Source organism: Heloderma suspectum, chromosome 2 (genome assembly GCF_057233095.1).
Source record: "Heloderma suspectum isolate Gila_16-S chromosome 2, 16-S_ref, whole genome shotgun sequence".
NCBI classification, from domain to species: domain Eukaryota; kingdom Metazoa; phylum Chordata; class Lepidosauria; order Squamata; family Helodermatidae; genus Heloderma; species Heloderma suspectum.
This window is the reverse complement of record NC_139459.1, coordinates 365,956,897-365,977,474: the sequence shown is the minus strand read 5'-3', so window position 1 is coordinate 365,977,474 and position 20,578 is coordinate 365,956,897. Positions and strand designations below refer to the sequence as shown.

The following is a 20,578-nucleotide window of genomic DNA, read 5'->3' as shown; positions in this document are numbered from 1 at the left end:
TTCCTAGGTGCAGAACTTGGCATTTATCCCTATTAAATGTCATTCTGTTGTTTTCTGCCCAGCGCTCCAGTCCATCCAGATCACTTTGAATTTTGTTTCTGTCTTCCAAAGTATTAGCTATCCCACCCAATTTTGTGTCATCTGCAAATTTCATCAGCATTCCATGCACCTCCTCCTCCAAAATAAATATGCTATAAATATAAATATATTGATAAACAAAACTTACCAAAAATTACTAAGGAACAAAAACAAATGATGAATGGCCCAATAACAGTAAATGAAATGATGGAAGCAATACAAAAAATTTGTATTGAGTTTGTACCCGAGGATCAAAGTGGTTTCCTACCTAGGAGACAGATGAGAGGTAATGTAAGAATAGTCTTGACTGTGGTGGAATATCTGGAAAAACACCCAGGAAAACCAGGCAGCTCTGATCTTTTTAGATGCAGAGAAAGCATTTGATAATCTCAATTGGAAATTTTTAATTAAGACTTTAGAAGAATTGGACTTTAGAGAAAACTTTATAAAATGGGTGAAATCAGTATATAATGATCAAAAAGCCCAAATAGTTATAAATGGGGACTTGACTAAACCTTGTGAGATACAGAGAGGAACAAGACAAGGTTGCCCATTATCACCTTTATTGTTTATGTAGGTTCTAGAATTATTGAACAGAGATATAAGACAAGATGATCGAATTATAGGAATAAAGATTAAAAAGGAGAAATATCAACTGAGGGCTTTTGCAGATGACTTGGTGTTCATGCTGGAAGAAACTTTAAAGGGAATTGAAATTTTAATGAAAAAAAGAATTTGGAGCAGTGGCAGGGTTTAAAGTTAATAAACAGAAAACAAAAATCTTAACAAAGAATATGAATGTTCAAGGAAAAAAAAAAAAGCTGATGGACAAGACAGGCTTCCAAATTGAAAAGAAAGTAAAATATTTGGGAATCCTTCTGACAAATATGAATTGTATGCTTTTTCAAAATAACTATGTTAAAGTGTGGAATGAAATTAAACAAGACCTTTTAAAATGGGAAAAATTACAACTATCACTTCTGGGAAGAATTGCAATGATTAAAATGAATGCGCTATCTAGAATGTTAGGTTTGTTTCAAATGATACCCATTATTACATCAGATTTACCTTTTAAGCAGTGGCAGAGAGACATAATGAAGTTTATATGGCAAGCAAAAAAACCGAGTTAAAATAAAAAATTTACAAGATGCAAAAGAAACAGGTGGTTTGGGATTACCAGTCTTTAAAATCTATTTCTCTGCCTGCTGCTTGGTGTGGATGAAAGAATGGGTGACATTGAAAAATAGGAGACTTTTAGAATTAGAAGGAGATGATTTGAGATATTGGTGGCATGGTTATGTGTGGTATGATAAAACAAAAGTGAATGTAGATTTTAATAATCATATATAAGACGGGCTATATAAGAGTTTTGCCAAGAGAACACACTGATCATAGCAAACACTCTTTTCCAACAGCACAAGAGGCGACTCTACACATGGACATCACCAGATGGTCAATATTGAAATCAGATTGATTATGTACTTTGCAGCCAAAGATGGAGAAGCTTTATATAGTCAGTAAAAACAAGACCTGGAGCTGACTGTGGCTCAGATCATGAGCTGCTTCTTGCAAAATTTCAGCTGAAATTGAAGAACATAGGGAAAACCACTAAACCATTCAGGTATGACCTAAATCATATCCCTTATGAATATACAGTGGAGGTGAGGAATAGATTTAAGGGATTAGACCTGATAGACAGTGTGCCTGAGGAACTATGGTTATATGTAATTATCACATTAAACATAGTTTTGTAAGTTTTATAAAGATATTTCCAGATAGAATATTACCTTAAATACCCATTTGGTCGTCGTCGTCTTCTTCCTTACTGGTTACATCTGTTTGTAATCTTGCTCTGTTTATGCATTCAATATATGGGAGGGGCCTAGCTGAGTACTGCGGTTGCACGTCAGTCCAAACCAAGGGCAAAAACTTTTAATTTTTGTTTTTGTTCGGTCCGGCTGCTTTTACTGCCTCAAGTGTCTCCTTTGCTATTGGAAACACTTACGGACGCTAACCAGGTATATCGGCCCACAGTTGATGTTTATAAATCCTTATTATCAGTGCATAAATACCTTATTGAACCTTTATCGTTCAAAGCCATAGGCCATCACAATTTAAAAACACACTGGATAAAATACAAAAAAACCAATTTAAAAACCATACACAAATAATGGGTAAAACGACATGTTTACACCTCACTTCCCCTCCAAAGTACGAGCCACAGAGTCCTGCCCGCTAGATTTATAAGAGGGTGCAGTATGACAACGTAAATAAGTAATACGTTTATGACTCAGTCCAAAGATCATTGCAAAAGAAGCAAGATTAAAATTTAAAATGCTATTATACAATGTCAAAAGTTACACGTAAAGTTAAAACAACTAAACTATAAAATACATATCAAGTCTTTACCGAAGTTAAAATAGGGTGGATATGCAACAATAATATAGCATAAAGGAACCTTTAATATCATGTCAATCACCTTACAGTCACATCTCTGAATATAGCACTTCACACTGATGGCATCCAAAAACTTTGCCCTACGAGGAGTGGCTTTCACCGCAAATACTGCAACCCCCTGTCGCATGTATGGATTCCTTGATTGTAATAAATAAATCAATTTCTCGTTTACACTGCTGTATTTCACTTCTTTAGAAGAGGTGCTAAATAATGTTCTCCAATGTCTCGATATAAATGACACTAGTACTTAATGAGCCAAGTCCTCGAGGACTGGTTCTCCACAAATACACAACCCATCTTCTACTGCTATAGCATGAAATCTCCCCCATTTCATCATAGTATCCATTTGTTCATATCTTAGACACGTAAAAGCTTTCCGATATTCCGTTTTCATAGGAACTGATAAATATTTCTCATATCAGTGCAGTTGTTTGGTACTAGCTAACCATTTGCTGTTTCTGATGATGTAAGGGCAGTTATGTCAGTTTGCGTTCCTACATCAAGCACGCTTTGTTTAAAAATATTACAGGTAGCTTTCAGCTTTGGATTTAGTGCCTGGTCAGAAAATCCGAAATTTGGGAAAAGTAAAGAGTTTTTGCAACCCAAAGTTTCTGTGCACAGATAATCTCTGTTCTTCCAAACAGATCTTAGGAAGTCTTTCTTCTGTTAAATTACTTATTGGGCACCAGTAGTTTGCCATCCTTACATATATCAATCCAGAGATCTTTTCGATACCCAGTTCAGCTCTAATTAAATATACTGGGGTAGATTTAGAAACCCCCCAAATCAGACACAGAAAGCGACTTTGAACACTTTCAATTCTTGTGAGATCCACAAAGCCCCAGATTTCTGCGCCATAAATTAGCATAGGTATTACTTTTGCTCTGAAATTTTTTAAAATTGGGCTTAATATACCTGGGTAACTACGATTTAACAGTCTGTTTAAAGACGGTAAACTGGCAACTGTTTTCAGTTCATTTCTTTTTATTTGTAGTGCCCAGGATCCTGAGGCTGAGAATTTAATACCAAGATAACAATAGTGTTTCACCTGCTCTAACTCCTTAGAGTTGAGAAACCATCTATGAGTTTTTCTCTTTTTACCAAAATGCTACCACTTTAGATTTATTGGTATTAATAAGTAGGTCATTTTCTTTCCAATATAAACTAAACTGTCTCAGGAGTCTTCTCAGGCCCACTGGAGATGTTGGAAATAAAATGTCATCAGCATATAATAATATGTTTACCTCTCTGTTTAAGATGTTGGGCATATGATACTGGCTATGTAAAAATGCCACCACATCATTGATATCAAAATTGAAAAGAAATGGTGCTAAGATGCAACCTGGACAGACTCCTTTATGTGTTGGGACTAGATCTCTGAGGGAAAAATTTGAACCTGTTCTCACCTTCAAATAGGTTTCTGAGTAAAGTGCTTTAATTAGTAATAAAAGCTTCAATTCTATGTCTGTATTTTATGCTTTTCCAAAAGATGACATCTGTTTATAGAATCAAAAGCTGCACTTAAATCTATGAAAGCTGCAAAAAGCTGTCTACCCTTAATGGAATACTTGCATAGGAGATTGTGTAAAATATAACAGTTATCCATGGCAGATCGTCCTTTCCTAAAACCAGACTGCTCTTCTGCAAAAATTGCATTTTCTTCCGCCCAGTCCTTTAGTTTTTCTAAGAGGTGCTTAGCATAAACTTTTGCTGGAATATCAATCAGACTGATTGGCCTGTACTTACTAGAGTCCTGTTGGTTACCTTTCTTAAATAGCGGTATAACTATACTAAGATTAAAACCCTTTGGGATACAGCCTGTGTTGTTTATATGAGTGAACAATCCCGCCAATAGTGATGCCCACCCACCAACCTACATCACTCTTGAATAATTCAGGAGGTAAAAAATCCTCCACCTGGTACCTTATTCTTCAGTGTCTGAATAAGCAGTTTGATCTCAAGAGCAGTTACAGGTGACCATAGAGGTAGTAGATTTATATCCTGTGCCTGAGGCAATTTAATTACTGTCCTTGCACCTTTTTCCTCTTTAAATGATAGACGATAATTTTTTTTCCTTTCCACTAGCTTTGTTGTTAGTAATGCTTCCTAAGGCCCACTTGACTTCACTCTCTAGGATGTCTGGCTCAAGTTCAGCGACCGCACTATCATGGCTATCAGGGACATTAAGATCTGTCCTGTATAGTTCTTCTGTGTATTCTTTCCACCTCTTCTTAATCTCGTCTGCTTCTGTTAGGTCCCTGCCTAACAGGGGCGGGGGGCAAGTTTCACCAGCCGGGAGAGATGCCCTTCCCAGGCCTAAGGATAAAAAGGGCAGGGGCACAGGGCAGCCACTGCTCTCCCTTCCTTGCTGCTCCGTGCAGTCACCCTTTTCTTCACAATGTAAAAAAGATTTCCCCCTATGCTGGCACACCATATGTGATGGTGACTTCGGGTGTCTGTGATCTGACGGTCCCCCAAGGGAAGGAGAACAATCAAAGGCCTTAGCATAATCAATGAAGCAGAAATAGACGTTTTTCTGGAATTCTCTTGCTTTCTCCATGATCCAGCGAATGTTGATTTGATCTCTAGTTCCTCTGCCTCTTTGAAACTCAGCTTGTACTTCCGATAGTTCTCGGTTCACATACTGCTGAAGCCTAGCTTGTAGGATTTTGAGCATCACCTTGCTGGCATGTGAAATGAGCACAATTGTACGGTAGCTTGAACACTCTTTGGCATTGCCCTTCTTTGGAATTGGAATGTAAACTGACCTTTTCCAGTCTTGTGGCCACTGTTGAGTGTTCCAAATTTGTTGGCATATTGAGTGCAGCACTTTAACAGCATCATCTGTTAGGATTTGAAATAGCTCAGCTGGAAGACTGTCATCTCCACTAGCTTTGTTGTTAGTAATGCTTCCTAAGGCCCACTTGACTTCACTCTCTAGGATGTCCGGCTCAAGTTCAGTGACTACACTATCATGGCTATTCTTTCCTGTATAGTTCTTCTGTGTATTCTTTCCACCTCTTCTTAATCTCGTCTGCTTCTGTTAGGTCCCTGCCGTCTTTGTCCTTTATCATGCCCGTCTTTGCACAAAACGTCCCCTTGAGATCTCCAATTTTCTTGAAAAGATCTCTAGTCTTTCCCATTCTATTGTTTTCCTCAATTTCTTTGCATTGTTCATTTAAGAAGGCCTTCTTGTCTCTCCTTGCTATTCTCTGGAACTCTGCATTCAGTTGGGTATATCTTCCCCTTTCTCCCTTGCTTTTTGCTTCCCTTCTTTCCTCAGCTACTTGTAAAGCCTCATCAGACAGCCACTTTGCTTTCTTGCATTTCTTTTTCTTTGGAATGGATTGAGTTGCTGCCTCCTGGACAATGTTACGGACCTCCGTCCATAGTTCCTCAGGCACACTGTCTATCAGGTCTAATCCCTTAAATCTATTCCTCACCTCCACTGTATATTCATAAGGGATATGATTTAGGTCATACCTGAATGGTTTAGTGGTTTTCCCTACGTTCTTCAATTTCAGCCGAAATTTTGCAAGAAGCAGCTTATGATCTGAGCCACAGTCAGCTCCAGGTCTTGTTTTGACTGACTGTATGGAGCTTCTCCATCTTTGGCTGCAAAGGACATAATCAATCTGATTTCGATATTGACCACCTGGTGATGTCCATGTGTAGAGTCGTCTCTTGTGCTGTTGGAAAAGGGTGTTTGCTATGATCAGCGTGTTCTCTTGGCAAAACTCTATTAGCTTTTGTCCTGCTTCATTTTGTACATCAAGGCCATGCCTGCCTGTTATCTCGGTGATTTCTTGACTTCCTACTTTAGCATTCCAGTCCCCTATGATGAAGAGGACATCTTTTTTTGGTGTTAGTTCTAGAAGGTGTTGGAGGTCTGCAGATACCTCTCCTTACTGGCCCATTTCCATCTTCTGTAACCGATACTTTGGCAATCTTCAGCACATACCAGAGCACCCCCATTTGGTCTCCTGCAACAAAACCATTCATCCTCCATTCACACTTCCCCCCTTCCTGACCTGGGCTAGAACGTTTCATGTGGATATAACATAGAAGTGTTGACACGTTACCCTTTTCACATTTCATGATGTTCTGCATTGGCACTTTGGGTAATAGGGTACATTCAGGATGTTTACAATTCATGTTACACTCAGGATCAAACTTTGCATTCTATTTCCTTCACACCACATTTGTTACATTTCAAAAGAGGAAAAGAGTTCATTGTGGCATCTGAAGTCTACAAGATTATCTACTAGGAGCAGGGAGAGAAGTTATAGACAGAAGCAACCTTTACTGACAAAAATCAAGCAAAGGTGGATTTAAGAAATGAGAGATAAATAAGTAAAAGTGATACGATATTAAAAAGTAAGATATAAACTTAACTATTTAAGAGAAATATATGTGGATATAAGGAAATATAGGGAAGACAACATGAACAAATAGGAAAAATAAAATCACAGTGCCACAGTAACTGTGAATAATTTTTTTTTTTTTTATCAAAACAAGCAGTTCTTCTCCCTCAGTCGCATCCTTAGAAACCTTTGCTGGGTGGGGGGGGGGGGGGGATGGTGGTGTAGGTGGCGTTCCTAAGCTTTTCTTCCCTGCTTAGGAAGAAAAGCAGATATCAATGTAGAAAACAAAAACAAAAGCTTTAAACAAGGTTAGTAGCAAATACCCAGATAACACGACAGTCTCAAAGAGGTTTTTTTTGAAAGCTGAAACTCAGGAGGGACACAGTGAAGATCTGATCATGACACCATCTCCAACCAGAAGTGATCCAATATTGCTAACAGAATGGGAAAAAAGAATGCACTTGTCAAACAAAAACACTTTAGCAACTCCTCATGCCTCTTCACATGGTATGTTGGTATACAGGGATGCAACATCTAATGTACAAATAATGGGGCTGTTCACACGTCACACTATCCCATAATGGGTGATCATCCACGTGGGGTGGGTTGTTTTGCAAACAGTCGGACCTGCCTAAGTAGCACACTGTCCTTATGCAACCAAGGCTATCCAAACCTAAGGGCCTGGGCCTAAGAGTCTCTGGTTACATGATCAAAAATAAGCCTGAGATTATCTTACTTCCGAAAAGTCATCAAAAGGCAAATGGGAGTAAAACTACTTCCTCTCCATTCTCTGGTCAACAGTACGAGCACCAAGCTCTAATAAATCCAAGCCAGCAGTCATTATTTGTGAACTGCTTAGGGAACTGCTTTCGTGGTATATAAATATGGCAAATGAAATAATGACTATTTTCAAGCTCCTTGAATTTTCAAGATAGGAGGCAGCTATGTGATCCAAATGGTAAATATCTCTTTATCAAGGGGCAATACAGCAAGAGAACTTTTACTACTGTTTCTGTCTATGCTTGTAATTCTGGGCAAATAACAGACAATGTACTTCATGAATTAAACCCTTTCCAAAGAAGGAGAATTCGTTATAGGAGGAGACATTAATAAAGCCCCAAATGCAAATTTAGACAGAAGGGAATCTAAGCTACTGAGAATGCCCCCATTTGAATAAGATTTTAGATGATCAAAAGTTGGTAGAAAGAGAGAATTCACCTGAGAGCAGCAACACTTCGCCTATTTCTCCCCATGTTTTGGTACATATTTGTTCATAGTTTACATTTTGATTTGCTAGAGAATAAGCCAAGCAATCATTATCAGTGAAATAAAAGGAACAAAAATGTCGTTTTAGCTGGGAACAAGTAGTCCCCCTTCACTATTGAACAGAATCTTGGAAGATGGTGGAGGCTTTTTGAACTGCATGAATTTAAGTAAGTTCTTTCTTATATGGGCTCTTCATGCAAAATAAGAACTTTGCTTTGACTGAAGCTTTTTCCACAATTCACTACCGGGTAAGTACTTTATTATTGAGTAAAGGTTCTTAGATGAATGAAGCTCTATCAATATTATATATATCTGTGTCCAAAATTATTCCAGTTGCAGTAAGAGCAACACAAAGAGCATGAAAATGGAGCAGCATGACTAATTCAATTACAAGTGCTCCAGTCTGACCCCGTGTGTACCAGCCTTGAACGAAGAGCGGGATGTAAACGTGATGGCCGCTGAGAATGAGATGCACCACCCACCCTGCCCTGGGCAATCCCAGAAACGCCGCTGCCCTTCCTCAAACCCCAGTCCTCGCTTTGCTGGAGCAGGGCCCTCTGCGCGCACTTCAGGCAAAATCAAGGACTCGCCGCACTGAACCCGAGCACAGCTCTCGAAGCGGCCAAGGCGCGTTCCCGTGTGTGTAGCCACCCGTCGCACAGCCAACTCCGCTGGCACAGCCAGATGACTTCAAGCAGCAGAAGCAGTGGCTGTCGTACTGGAGTCAAGGCATGAATAAGGGTTTGCAGAGTCCCCAAGTACGAAGCCCCTAAGGAATTCTGCTCTATTATTTATTTTTACGTTGAAATCCCGCTATTTTCCTCCTGAAGGAACCCAAGGTGGCGTACATCCTCCTCCTCCTGCTCCGTTTTATGCTCACAAAAACCCCCTGTGAGGCAGGCTGGGCTGAGGGTCTGTGACTGGCCCAAAGTCACCCAGTGAGCTCCCATGGCCCAGTGAGGACTAGGCCCCGATCTCCCGACCCCCAGTGCCACCCTCACCGCTCCACCACACCGGCTCCCCTCTTCCGTGGCATCCCTCTCTGCAAAGTCCCCCTCGCATTTCGCCCACACATTTCGTCCTGCCTTTCCAACTCTCTTCCAGCAGGCAAGGAGCAAGACGCCCCCGCTCGCCCCCTGGCAGTGCCGTGTCCCGCTATGCAGGCCAGGGAGAGGTGAGGCATCGAGGCAGGGCGGGGCTTCCTTGCTCTCGCTCCCCAAAACCAGGGAAACACAGGCACAATCAGCACGCTCTTGCCTGTCACGAAGCCGCGTGAGACCTCTCAGTGCCTGTTGTTGTTGTTGTTCAGTCGTTACATCATGTCTGACTATTCGTGACCCCACGGACCATAGCACGCCAGGCCTTCCTGTCCTGCGCTCTCTCCCGAAGCGTGCTCAAGTTCATATTCATTGCATCGGTGATGCTATCTAGCCATCTCATCCTCTGCCATCCCCTTCTCCTTTTGCCTTCAGTCTTTCCCAGCATCAGGGTCTTTTCCAGAGAGTTTTCTCTTCGCATTAGGAGGCCAAAATATTTGAGCTTCAGCTTCAGTATCTGTCCTTCCAATGAGCAATCAGGGTTGATTTCCTTTAGGATGGACTGATTTGACCTCCTTGCAGTCCAGGGGACTCGTAAGAGTCTTCCCCAGCACCACAGTTCAAAAGCATCAGTTCTTCAGTGCTCAGCCTCCCTTATAGTCCAGCTCCCACAGCCATACGTTACTACTGGGATAACCATAGCTTTGATTATACGAATCTTTGTCGGCAAGGTGACGTCTCTGCTTCTTACTATGCTGTCTAGGTTTGCCATAGCTTTCCTCCCAAGGAGCAAGCGTCTTTTAATTTCATGGCTACAGTCACTGTCTGCAGTGATCTCGGAGCCCAAGAAAATAAAATCTGTCACTGCTTCCATTTCTTCCCCTTCTATATGCCAGGAGTTGATGGGGCCAGATGCCATGATCTTCATTTTTTTAATGTTGAGTTTCAAACCAGCTTTTGCACTCTCCACTTTCGCCCTCAATAAGAGGCTCTTGAGATCTTCTACGCTTTCTGCCATTAGGGTGGTATCGTCTGCGTATCTGAGGTTGTTGATAATTCTCCCGGCAATCTTAATTCCGACCTGTGATTCAGCCAACCTGGCGTTTCTCATGATGTATTCTGCATATAAGTTAAATAAGCAGAGCGACAATATACAGCCTTGTCGTACTCCTTTCCCAATTTTGAACCAATCGGTTGTTCCATGTCCGGTTCTTACTGTTGCTTCTTGACCCTCGTACAGGTTTCTCAGGAGACAGGTAAGGTGGTCTGGTACTCCCATCTCCTTAGGAATTTGCCACAGTTTGTTGTGATCCACACAATCAAAGGCTTTAGCATAGTCAATGAAGCAGAAATAGACGTTTTTCTGGAATTCTCTTGCTTTCCCCATGATCCAGCGAATGTTGATTTGATCTCTAGTTCCTCTGCCTCTTCGAAATCCCGCTTGTACTTCCGGTAGTTCTCGGTTCACATGCTGCTGAAGCCTAGCTTGTAGGATTTTGAGCATAACCTTGCTGGTATGTGAAATGAGCGCAACTGTACGGTAGTTTGAACACTCTTTGGCATTGCCCTTCTTTGGAATTGGAATGTAAACTGACCTTTTCCAGTCTTGTGGCCACTGTTGAGTGTTCCAAATGTGTTGGCATATTGAGTGCAGCACTTTAACAGCAACATCTTTTAGGATTTTAAATAGCTCAGCTGGAATACTGTCATCTCTGCTAGCTTTGTTGTTAGTAATGCTTGCTAAGGCCTACTTGACTTCACTCTCTAGGATGTCCGGCTCAAGTTCAGCGACCGCACTATCATGGCTATCAGGGACATTCAGATCTTTCCTGTATAGTTCTTCTGTGTATTCTTGCCACCTCTTCTTAATCTCATCTGCTTTTGTTAGGTCCCTGCCTTCTTGGTCCTTTATCATGCCCGTCTTTGCACAAAACGTTCCCTTGAGATCTCCGATTTTCTTGAAAAGATCTCGTCTTTCCCATTCTATTGTTTTCCTCCATTTCTTTGCATTGTTCATTTAAGAAGGGCTTCTTGTCTCTCCTTGCTATTCTCTGGAAATCTGCATTCAGTTGGATATCTCTTCCCCTTTCTCCCTTGCTTTTCGCTTCCCTTCTTTCCTCAGCTACTTGTAAAGCCTCATCAGACAGCCACTTTGCTTTCTTGCATTTCTTTTTCTTTGGGATGGATTGAGTTGCTGCCTCCTGGACAATGTTACGGACCTCCGTCCATAGTTCCTCAGGCACTCTGTCTATCAGGTCTAATCCCTGAAATCTATTCCTCACCTCCACTGTATATTCATAAGGGATATGATTTAGGTCATACCTGAACGGTTTAGTGGTTTTCCCTACGTTCTTCAATTTAAGCCGAAATTTTGCAAGAAGCAGCTCATGATCTGAGCCACAGTCACCTCCAGGTCTTGTTTTTACTGACTGTATAGAGCTTCTCCATCTTTGGCTGCAAAGGACATAATCAATCTGATTTTGATATTGACCATCTGGTGATGTCCATGTGTAGTCGCCTCTCGTGCTGTTGGAAAACAGTGTTTGCTATGATCAGCGTGTTCTCTTGGCAAAACTCTATTAGCCTTTGTCCTGCTTCATTTTGTACACCAAGGCCATGCTCGCCTGTTATCCCGGTGATTTCTTGACTTCCTACTTTGGCATTCCAATCCCAGATGATGAAAAGGACATTTTTTTTTTGGTGTTAGTTCTAGAAAGTGTTGTAGGTCCTCATAGAACCGATCAACCTCAGCTTCTTCGTCCTCAGTGGTTGGGGCATAGACTTGAATTACTGTGATGCTGAATGGTTTGCCTTGGATTCGTACTGAGATCATTCTATCATTTTTGATTGTACCCCAGTATTGCTTTTCCCACCCTTTTGTTGACTATGAGTGCTACTCCATTTCTTCTAAGGGATTCTTGCCCACAGTAGTAGACATGATGGTCACCTGAATTAAATTCACCCATGTCTGTCCATTTTAGTCCGCTGATTCCCAAGATGTCGATGTTCAATCTTGCCCTCTCATGATTGACCACCTCTAGCTTACCTTGATTCATTGATCTTACATTCCAGGTTCTTAAACAATATTGTTCTTTACAGCATCGGACTTTCTTTTCACCACCAGACACATCCACAACTGAGTGTCCTTTCAGCTTTGGCCCAGCCGCTTCACTCTTTCTGACGCTACTTGGAAATTCCCTCTGCTCTTCCCCAGTAGTATATTGGACACCTTCCGACCTGAGGGGCTCATCTTCCGGCGTCATATCTTTTAGCCTTGTGATACGTTCCATGGGGTTTTCTTGGGAAGAATACTGGAGTGGGTTGCCATTTCCTTCTCCAGGGGACCACATTTTGTCAGAACTCACCGCCATGACCTGTCCGTCTTGGGTGGCCCTGCACAGCATAGCTTATGGCTTCACTGAGTTACGCAAGCTCCTTCGCCACAACAAGGCAGTGATCAATGAAGGGGCTCAGTGGCTCTGCCTGTGCCCAATGTGTACAGCTAGAAATTTTCCCATTCCCAGGAATTGCATTTGGCGCGTACCTTCACTTGGCGTGTGTATTTGGCATTTCCATGGGTGTGAACGTCATCTACATTCCTACCATTTTCTGGGACGTTTAATGCTCACCCCTACAAATAGCGCCTAACTCAACATGGAGTTAACTGCTAACAGCATTTCTCCTCCGTTTCCCACAGAAATTCAGATGGCCATCACGGGAACCAAAGATGAGGTCAGAACAAAGCGGGGAATATTTTCTATTATTTTTTGAAATAAAAGGCATCAGTGAATTATGGGGGGGAGGGCATTATTATCACTACCCTGGCTGCAGAAATGCACAAAGTTGCAACCAATGAAACCCAAGTAATACAGTCTTGCAATCACTGCAAGATTAAATTCATCTACAACTCCTAAATGTACTTTCTGCTCACTGTCTGCCTTGGGTAATTAAATTTTAGAGATGTTTGCTCGGCAGCATCTGTTTCATATTTCTGCACTGCAGAGAAGCTATCACTTTTTTGGGAGTATAACACCACCGTTGAGACAACAGCTCCTGCTTGCTGCGGCATTACTGACCCAGCAGTCACTTCCTTGGTTGTTTCTTATACCACATAGGTTCCATATGCCTGCTTCTTCCTGACTGCTGGGGGACATCAATAAAAGGCTGCCATGTGCATCTTGAGAGTCAAAGCTTTATCTGCACAGCTGTGGGATACAGTTGTACATGGCATATAGGAAACCCAAACCAAAAACTCATTCAGTGTTTCTGCAGTTTTAAATCATATGGAGACCATCTTCAAGATGCCCGAGTATTTCCTGCCAAGCCTGGCTTGGGTGTGACTGGCCCACGTAACAGACACAAAAACCAAAGAAATGCTGTCCTGGATTGGACCAAAGGTCTATGTAGTGAAGCCTTCCCCACCATGTTCTTAGCATCATATATCTGTGATTACTGCCCCACAGCTGAAGCTCTCTGGGCAATTTACAGAAGTTAAAACATTAAAGCAAAGTACAAGAAGTTGAAAAGCCATTTACATAACAGCACAGACAACATACACAAACAACATATAACTAAAAACAACTTTGAACGGTCAAACTAAAGACACATCCAAAACCGATTAAAACTCATCATGTGCTGCCTGGGAAAAGAGATAGGTCTTACCCTGATGCTGAAAAAATAACAGTGTTGGTGCCAGGCAAATCTCATGGGGCAGCTAGTTCCACAGATGGGAGGCCAACACTGAGAAGGCCCTCTCCCTCCTTGCCACCTCCCGAGCTTTCCTTAGAGGAGGTACTTGGAGGAGGACCTTAGATGTTCAATGTAGAGTACGGGTAGGTTCAATTCAGGAGAGGCATGTAGCCAGGTATTGCGGTCCCATACCAATTAGTCTGTTGCATGGTTTCCTTGATGTGTCCTAAGAGTACGGCTTACACTGAAGCTCTTTCCAGGTTCCATACATTTATATGGTTTCTCCCCTGTGTGGATTCTTCGATGTAAAGTAAGGGAGTCCATCCTCCTGAAGCTCTTTCTGCACTCCGTGCATTTATATGGTTTCTCCCCTGTGTGCATTCTTTTTTTTTAACTAATTTTTTTTCTATTTTTATCTTTATAAATGAAATAAATACCAACAACATAATCAACATCTACAGTTTCCAACATTACAGTATTCTTGAGGACACCGCAACAACCAGAAAAACAAACAAGAAAATATAGAAGGGAAAGAGAATGCAAAAGATGAAAGAACAGGAAAACAAAGAGAACAAGAAAAAGTATTGAGAAAAGAAGTTACATATTACAGATAAACTTCAAGTATCACTCTACTTAAAAGATTATACCATTGCCAATATTACAATTCAGTACAGCCTAGGTAATCCATCTTATTTCAGTAACATATCCTCAGATTTATAACAAAGAAGCATGCTATGAATTCTCCCCTAGCCATAAAATGCTTTTCAGCTAATATATAATGATGAAGCTAAAATCAACCAACCAGGAATATTACTAACCATAGTCTCAAAATACTACTAATAATACTCATAATTTTTTTTAAAAAAAGAAAATTATTAAGGATAAAAGAAAAAACAAAATCAACAACAATCACTAGTATATTTTATACTATCTATATTTTAGATATATTATTTCTATATATATACATGTATGTATGTATGTGTATGTACATTTCTATACACCCACAAACCAAAATTTTATATAGAGTACATCATGTCTATTATATATATTATATTATATTGATAGACAGAGAGTTAAGAGAAAGTGGAAGGAGAAAAAAAAACAGATATATGTAAACAATCATCTCTGGCATACTGCCTCGATCTTATAACCCAAACAAACCGACAGGTGAGAATTGTTTGTGCATTCCCAGCTCACGGGACTGAAAAAGATGTCTCCCGTGCTTTACCAACAAGCCAAGCCTCCGCCATTTCATGATGTAACAACTTTTTCATCTGTTCTTCAACCAGGATGTGTGCATTCTTTGATGCATAGTAAGGGTACTGCTCTGACTAGAACTCTTTCCACACTCCACGCATTTCTATGGTTTCCCCTCTGTGTGGGTTCTTTGCTGTTGGCCAACACTACTGCTAAAACTGAATCGCCTTCCACACTCATGCATTCATAAGGTTTCTCTCCTGTGTACAATCTTCGGTGCATAGTAAGTTTACTGCTCTCACTAAAACTCTTTCCACACTCCATGCATTTACATGGTTGCTCCCGTGTGCATTCTTTGATGTATCCTAAGCTTACTGGTCTGACTGAAACTCTCTCCACACTCCATACAGTTATATGGCCTCCCCCGTGTGCATTCTTTGATGTGTAGTAAGACCACACCTGTGCCTAAAACTCTTTCCACACTCCATGCATTCATAAGGTTTCTCGCCTGTGTGAATTCTTTGATGCACAGTAAGAGCACCGCTGTGACTAAACCTCTTTCCACACTCCATGCATTTATATGGTTTCTCCCCTGTGTGTATTTTGTGATGCTCAGTAAGAACACCACTCTGACGAAAACGCTTTCCACAGTCCATGCATTCATATGGTTTCTCCCCAGTGTGGGTTCTTTGATGCGCAGTAAGATTACTGCGCTGACAAAAGCTCTTTCCACACTCCATGCATTCATGAGGTTTCTCCCCCGTGTGTTTTCTTTGATGTATCTTAAGCTTACTGCTCTGACTGAAACTGTTTCCACACTTCATGCATTTATATGGTTTCTCCCCAGTGTGGGTTCTTTGATGCACACTAAGAGCACAGCTCCGACTAAAACTCTTTCCACACTCCATGCATTCATATGGTTTCTCCCCTGTGTGGGTTCTTCGATGCGTAGTAAGATGACTGCTATGACAAAAACTCTTTCCACACTCCATGCATTCATATGGTTTCTCCCCTGTGTGCATTCTTTGATGCGCAGTAAGTTTACCGCTGTCACTAAAACTCTTTCCACACTCCATGCATTCATATGGTTTCTCCCCTGTGTGCATTCTGTGATGCACAATAAAAGCACTGCTCCAACTAAAACTCTTTCCACACTCCATGCACTCATATGGTTTCTCCCCCGTGTGCATTCTTTTATGCACAGCAAGTTTACTGCTCTCACTAAAACTCTTTCCACACTCCATGCATTTACATGGTTTCTCCCCTGTGTGCATTCTCTGATGCACAAGAAGAGCACTGCTCCAACTAAAACTCTTTCCACACTCCATGCACTCATATGGTTTCTCCCCTGTGTGCATTCTTTGATGCTTAGTAAGTATACTGCTCTCACCAAAACTCTTTCCACACTCCATGCATTCATATGGTTTTTCCCCTGTGTGGGTTCTTTGATGCACAATAAGAGCACTGCTCCAACTAAAACTCTTTCCACACTCCATGCATTCATAAGGCTTCTCCCCTGTGTGCGTTCTTTGATGCTGAGTAAGAGCACTGCTCCCACTAAAGCTCTTTCCACACTCCATGCATTCATAAGGTTTCTCTCCTGTGTGTGTTCTTTGATGTATCTTCAGTCCGCTACTTCTGCTGAAGCCCTTTCCACATTCCATGCATCCATAAGGTTTCTCCCCTGTGTGCATTCTTTGATGCTTAGTAAGGGTACTGCTCTGACTAAAACGTTTTCCACATTCCATGCATTCATATGGTTTCTCCCCTGTGTGCATTCTTTGATGCGTAGTAAGACTATTCCTGTGACTAAATCTCTTTCCACACTCCATGCATTCATAAGGTTTCTCCCCTGTGTGGGTTCTTTGATGCATCCTAAGTCCACTGCTTCTGCTGAAGCCCTTTCCACACTCCATGCATTCATGTGGTTTCGCCCCTGTGTGCATTATTTGATGCTTACTAAGACTATACCTGTGACTAAAACTCTTTCCACACTCCATGCATTTATATGGTTTCTCCCCTGTGTGGGTTCTTTGATGCATCCTAAGTCCGCTGCTTCTTCCGAAGCTCTTTCCACACTCCATACATGTATATTCTTTCTCCCCTGTGTGGGTTCTTTGATGTGTATTAAGGTGCTGACTTTGATTACAGTTCTTTCACATTCTATACATTTATGTTTTCTCCGCTATTTGGGTTCTTCAGTGTGCATTTAGGGGATGACCTTTTTCGACACAGCATGCATTGATATGGCTTCTTTCTGCATGGGTTTTGCAGTATCTTTCTAAATTTAATTGATCTTCAATATCACCCCCCACACCTGACACTTTCTCCTGTTTCCTGTGTGATCTCATAGGATCAGGGCTCCATGGAAATCAGGACTCTGAGGAGCAGGTGACTTCTTCCTCCCGTTGCTTGATGGATTTCCTTTGTGCCACTTTGGTGCTCCTTTATTCATGCAGGTCCCTTGTTCTGCTTCATGCCGAACGGCTTCCAAGGACCCTACAGGTGGCTTCTTATTATTCCCACTGTCCTGCTCATCACCTGCTTGGGAAAGAAAAAGGTCAGTTGTTAACAAGGTCCTATTTTCTAGACTTTGGAGTACTTTGCTGGGGAAAGGATCTGTTGTTAACAGGGTCCTATTTTTTAGACTTTGGAGTACTTTGTGGGGGAAAAGATCTGTAAATAAGCAGCCGTGGAACAGAAAAGCTTTCGTCATGAAAACTCTGGTCTAGAACTGTGGGCCTTAATTTAATTCACTGAGCAGACCTGACTGTTTTTCTGGAGTGTGAAAAATTCTCTCTGGACCCTGACAGATCAGAAACGATAGATAAGCAGAGGCTTCGGGGCCGGGGGAGGCAGGAGGCTGGGGCGGCAATAGGGAAGATCATAGGAATGCCGCCCCGGTCTCCTTCCCTCCCCCAGGAACACCCCTTTCTCCCCATCCCCACACTCCTTTTTACTAGTGTGGAGGGGCAGCCGGCGCGGTTCTCTCCACGCCAGCTACGGGGGGGGGTGGTGTGTGTGCGGGAAGCGCAGGCTCCCGGCTCTGTTCTTGGAGCCCAGTCCCTGAATCGGGGCCAGGAAATTGAGAAATCCTATGTCCCCCAGACACTGTCTACGGGACATAGGATTGTCCCTTAAGACACTTTACTCTCCATTCGTTTCCCATTTCATCATAGCGCTCTTCTACTCCTTATATTTCCCAGTTGCTGCGGGAGACCTGAAGTGGTCTTGGCTGACCTACAGCCTCTTGCTCGCTCTCATGCAGGTTCCCCTGTAGTTCTTCCTCTGCAGGCTGTCCTCCAGTGTCATCCTCAAGAACCTGGAAACGGTTCCCTAGTTCCACTGCCTCCACTGGTGCCGAGTGTCTTCTAGTTCTTCTGCTCCGAACTGTCACCCTTTTCCAAGGAGTGTCCTCTTCATTTTTCGCCTCAGCAGTTTCCTCTTCTGCCTCAGCTTGCTGTTGCTCTTCTAACTCCTGTACTTTGCTTTGCTGCTGTAGTTCCACCGTTCTGTCCAAGAACTCTTCGTGTTCTCTTATTCCCTGGAACTTTTTCTTCCAGCAGCGTGATCAACTCGCACTTGTTGCAGGTGTAGGCCATGCTGTTCTCAGGCAAGGAAACGAACATGGCACGGACCTTGCAGGTCACCACCACCCGAGTCTTGTCCTTCCATAGCCTCTTTCCCCTTTTTGAGTCTAGCTTCCTGGTTGTTCTAGAGTAGCCTGTGCCTGGTCCTCTGCTCACTGGGGGTTAAAAACAGAGTCCCACTGGTATGGAAGGGTGTGTAGCAAGACTAACAATGTTCTTAAAATGTTAGGGGCCTCCCCCTTGACCTCCCCTGGCCACCTCCTGTTCGCCCCCCCTGTTCACTCGCTCTCTGGGAGCTCGCTTGCTTCTGTAGTCGCAAGACCAGCTGGAGCAGCTTCCCCTGCTCTGCTCTGCTCTGCTCTGCTCAGCGGGGAGGCGGGAAACAGCCTGAAGCTTCCTGCCCACACAGCTGCTGGGAGTACTCAGGCCACACGCCCCCAAGTAACAGAAGCCCACAGGGGCCCCTGGTGAGCCCACGGCCATGCAGCAGGACATGGACAGCCCTCTGGGCTTCCTCCAGCCCACTTACCTCTTTGCCTGTGTCTCCTCTGCCACTGCAGCTGCCCTGGCCAACTCCTGTTTGCTCCCCTGTTCGCTCGCTTGCTTCACCCCACCCACCTTCTCCCTCGGTTGCTGGCTCTGCATCCGGGCAACTGGACGGAGCACTGCGGCGGACAGCAGAAAGATGATCCTGCAGACGGAACAAAGCCGCTTCAGGCGCGCGGGGAGCTTTGCAGCTGCAGATTATCCGGCGCCCTTCGCTCCTCCTCCTCGCCCCAGAGGAAGGCGACCCCCTCTGCGCCCCGCCTCCCGGGGCCTGGGTTGCTATCGGAGCCCGGCAGATTGGGTCCCATTCGGCAGCTGGACTGCACGGATCGGCCCACAGCTCTGGTCCCTCTCCACGCGTCGCCCCCCTCCTGCCCAAGGGCTCTGGGCCCCTTTCCCTTGCCGGAAGAGGAGCGTGGCGCGACCGCCCTCCCCGCCCATTTTCAAAACATCCCCGCCTCTCGAGGAAGCAGAGCGCGGTTCGCTTAACCCGTGGAGGATCGATGGGAAGAAGCGCGCCCTGCTTCCCTGCCTGCAGACCTTTTCCAGGTCCCTCCCCAGAACAACGCTGCAGGCCGCCTTGGGGGGCGGGATGGGCACGCAACGGATCCCCCGAGATGACGTCTGCAGGTCTGAGTCCGTATCAGCAGCACGGAAGAAGGGGGCCCTCAGGCACTGGGCGGGGGGTTCCATTTCTGATCTTTCTATACCCCGCAGTAGGGAAGGCTCTCTGCAGCGCGCCCAAAGATGGAACCCCTTGCAAAGACAGCATCGTGCGTAATATAAACGCCGTTCACATGCGAACGTGTGAACAGACAGCAAAAAGACACACAACGGTCGCGGCTGGTTGAAATGGGGAGCACGGACATTTCTCCAGGCCGGTGGGCAGGAGCCAGGGCTCACAGGCCGTGAACAGGCAGCTCAGGGGTGCTTTGAGAGGGCTCCTAGAAGCAGGATCTTAGGAAAGTCACAGGGAACTCTGCTCTGGAGTCTTCCTTTTCACAGCCCCAGTCGGCTCTTGTGTCACGAACCGCAGTCCGGTTCAGGAGAAAATTAAAGGACAGGCCTCCCGTTCCCATTGCTGGATTTGTTATGCTCGGAACACAGGGAGAACCGTGCTGGGTTTCACCTGTGGCTCGTCCCGCATCCAGAGAGATGGCCCAAAACAACCGGAGCACCAGAGTCTTATGAGACCCTGGCAACTGGGATCCAGCAGTTCAGCTGCACCTTATGAGGTCCCAAGGGAGACGCCCTGCACCCCCCGGGTCCATCCAGCCTACTCACAGCTCTTGCTCTGCGCGTCTGTGTTCCAAGCTGCAAAATGGCGCGCATTCTCTCTTCCACATTGCTGCTG

The 20,578-nt window shown here is 43.7% G+C and overlaps 1 protein-coding gene and 1 pseudogene across 6 annotated transcripts in view; one reads left to right on the top strand and one right to left on the bottom strand.

Moving 5' to 3' along the window:
* The window catches only part of LOC146355868 (uncharacterized), an 81,895-nt gene that overhangs the window by 10,217 nt on the left and 51,100 nt on the right, over positions 1 to 20,578 (top strand). For 3 of the 6 annotated variants that reach the window (XM_084831118.1, XM_084831119.1, XM_084831117.1), the window contains 3 exons: positions 1,494 to 1,699; positions 8,254 to 8,332; positions 8,499 to 12,934. The gene's annotated coding sequence lies outside the window, so the exon portion shown is untranslated. Of the gene's footprint in view, positions 1 to 7; positions 917 to 1,493; positions 1,700 to 8,253; positions 8,333 to 8,498; positions 12,935 to 20,578 lie in introns of those variants that run through there. The other 3 variants (XM_084831120.1, XM_084831116.1, XM_084831115.1) reach the window with 2 other exon arrangements.
* Positions 15,327 to 17,259, bottom strand: LOC146355872 (uncharacterized; annotated as a pseudogene).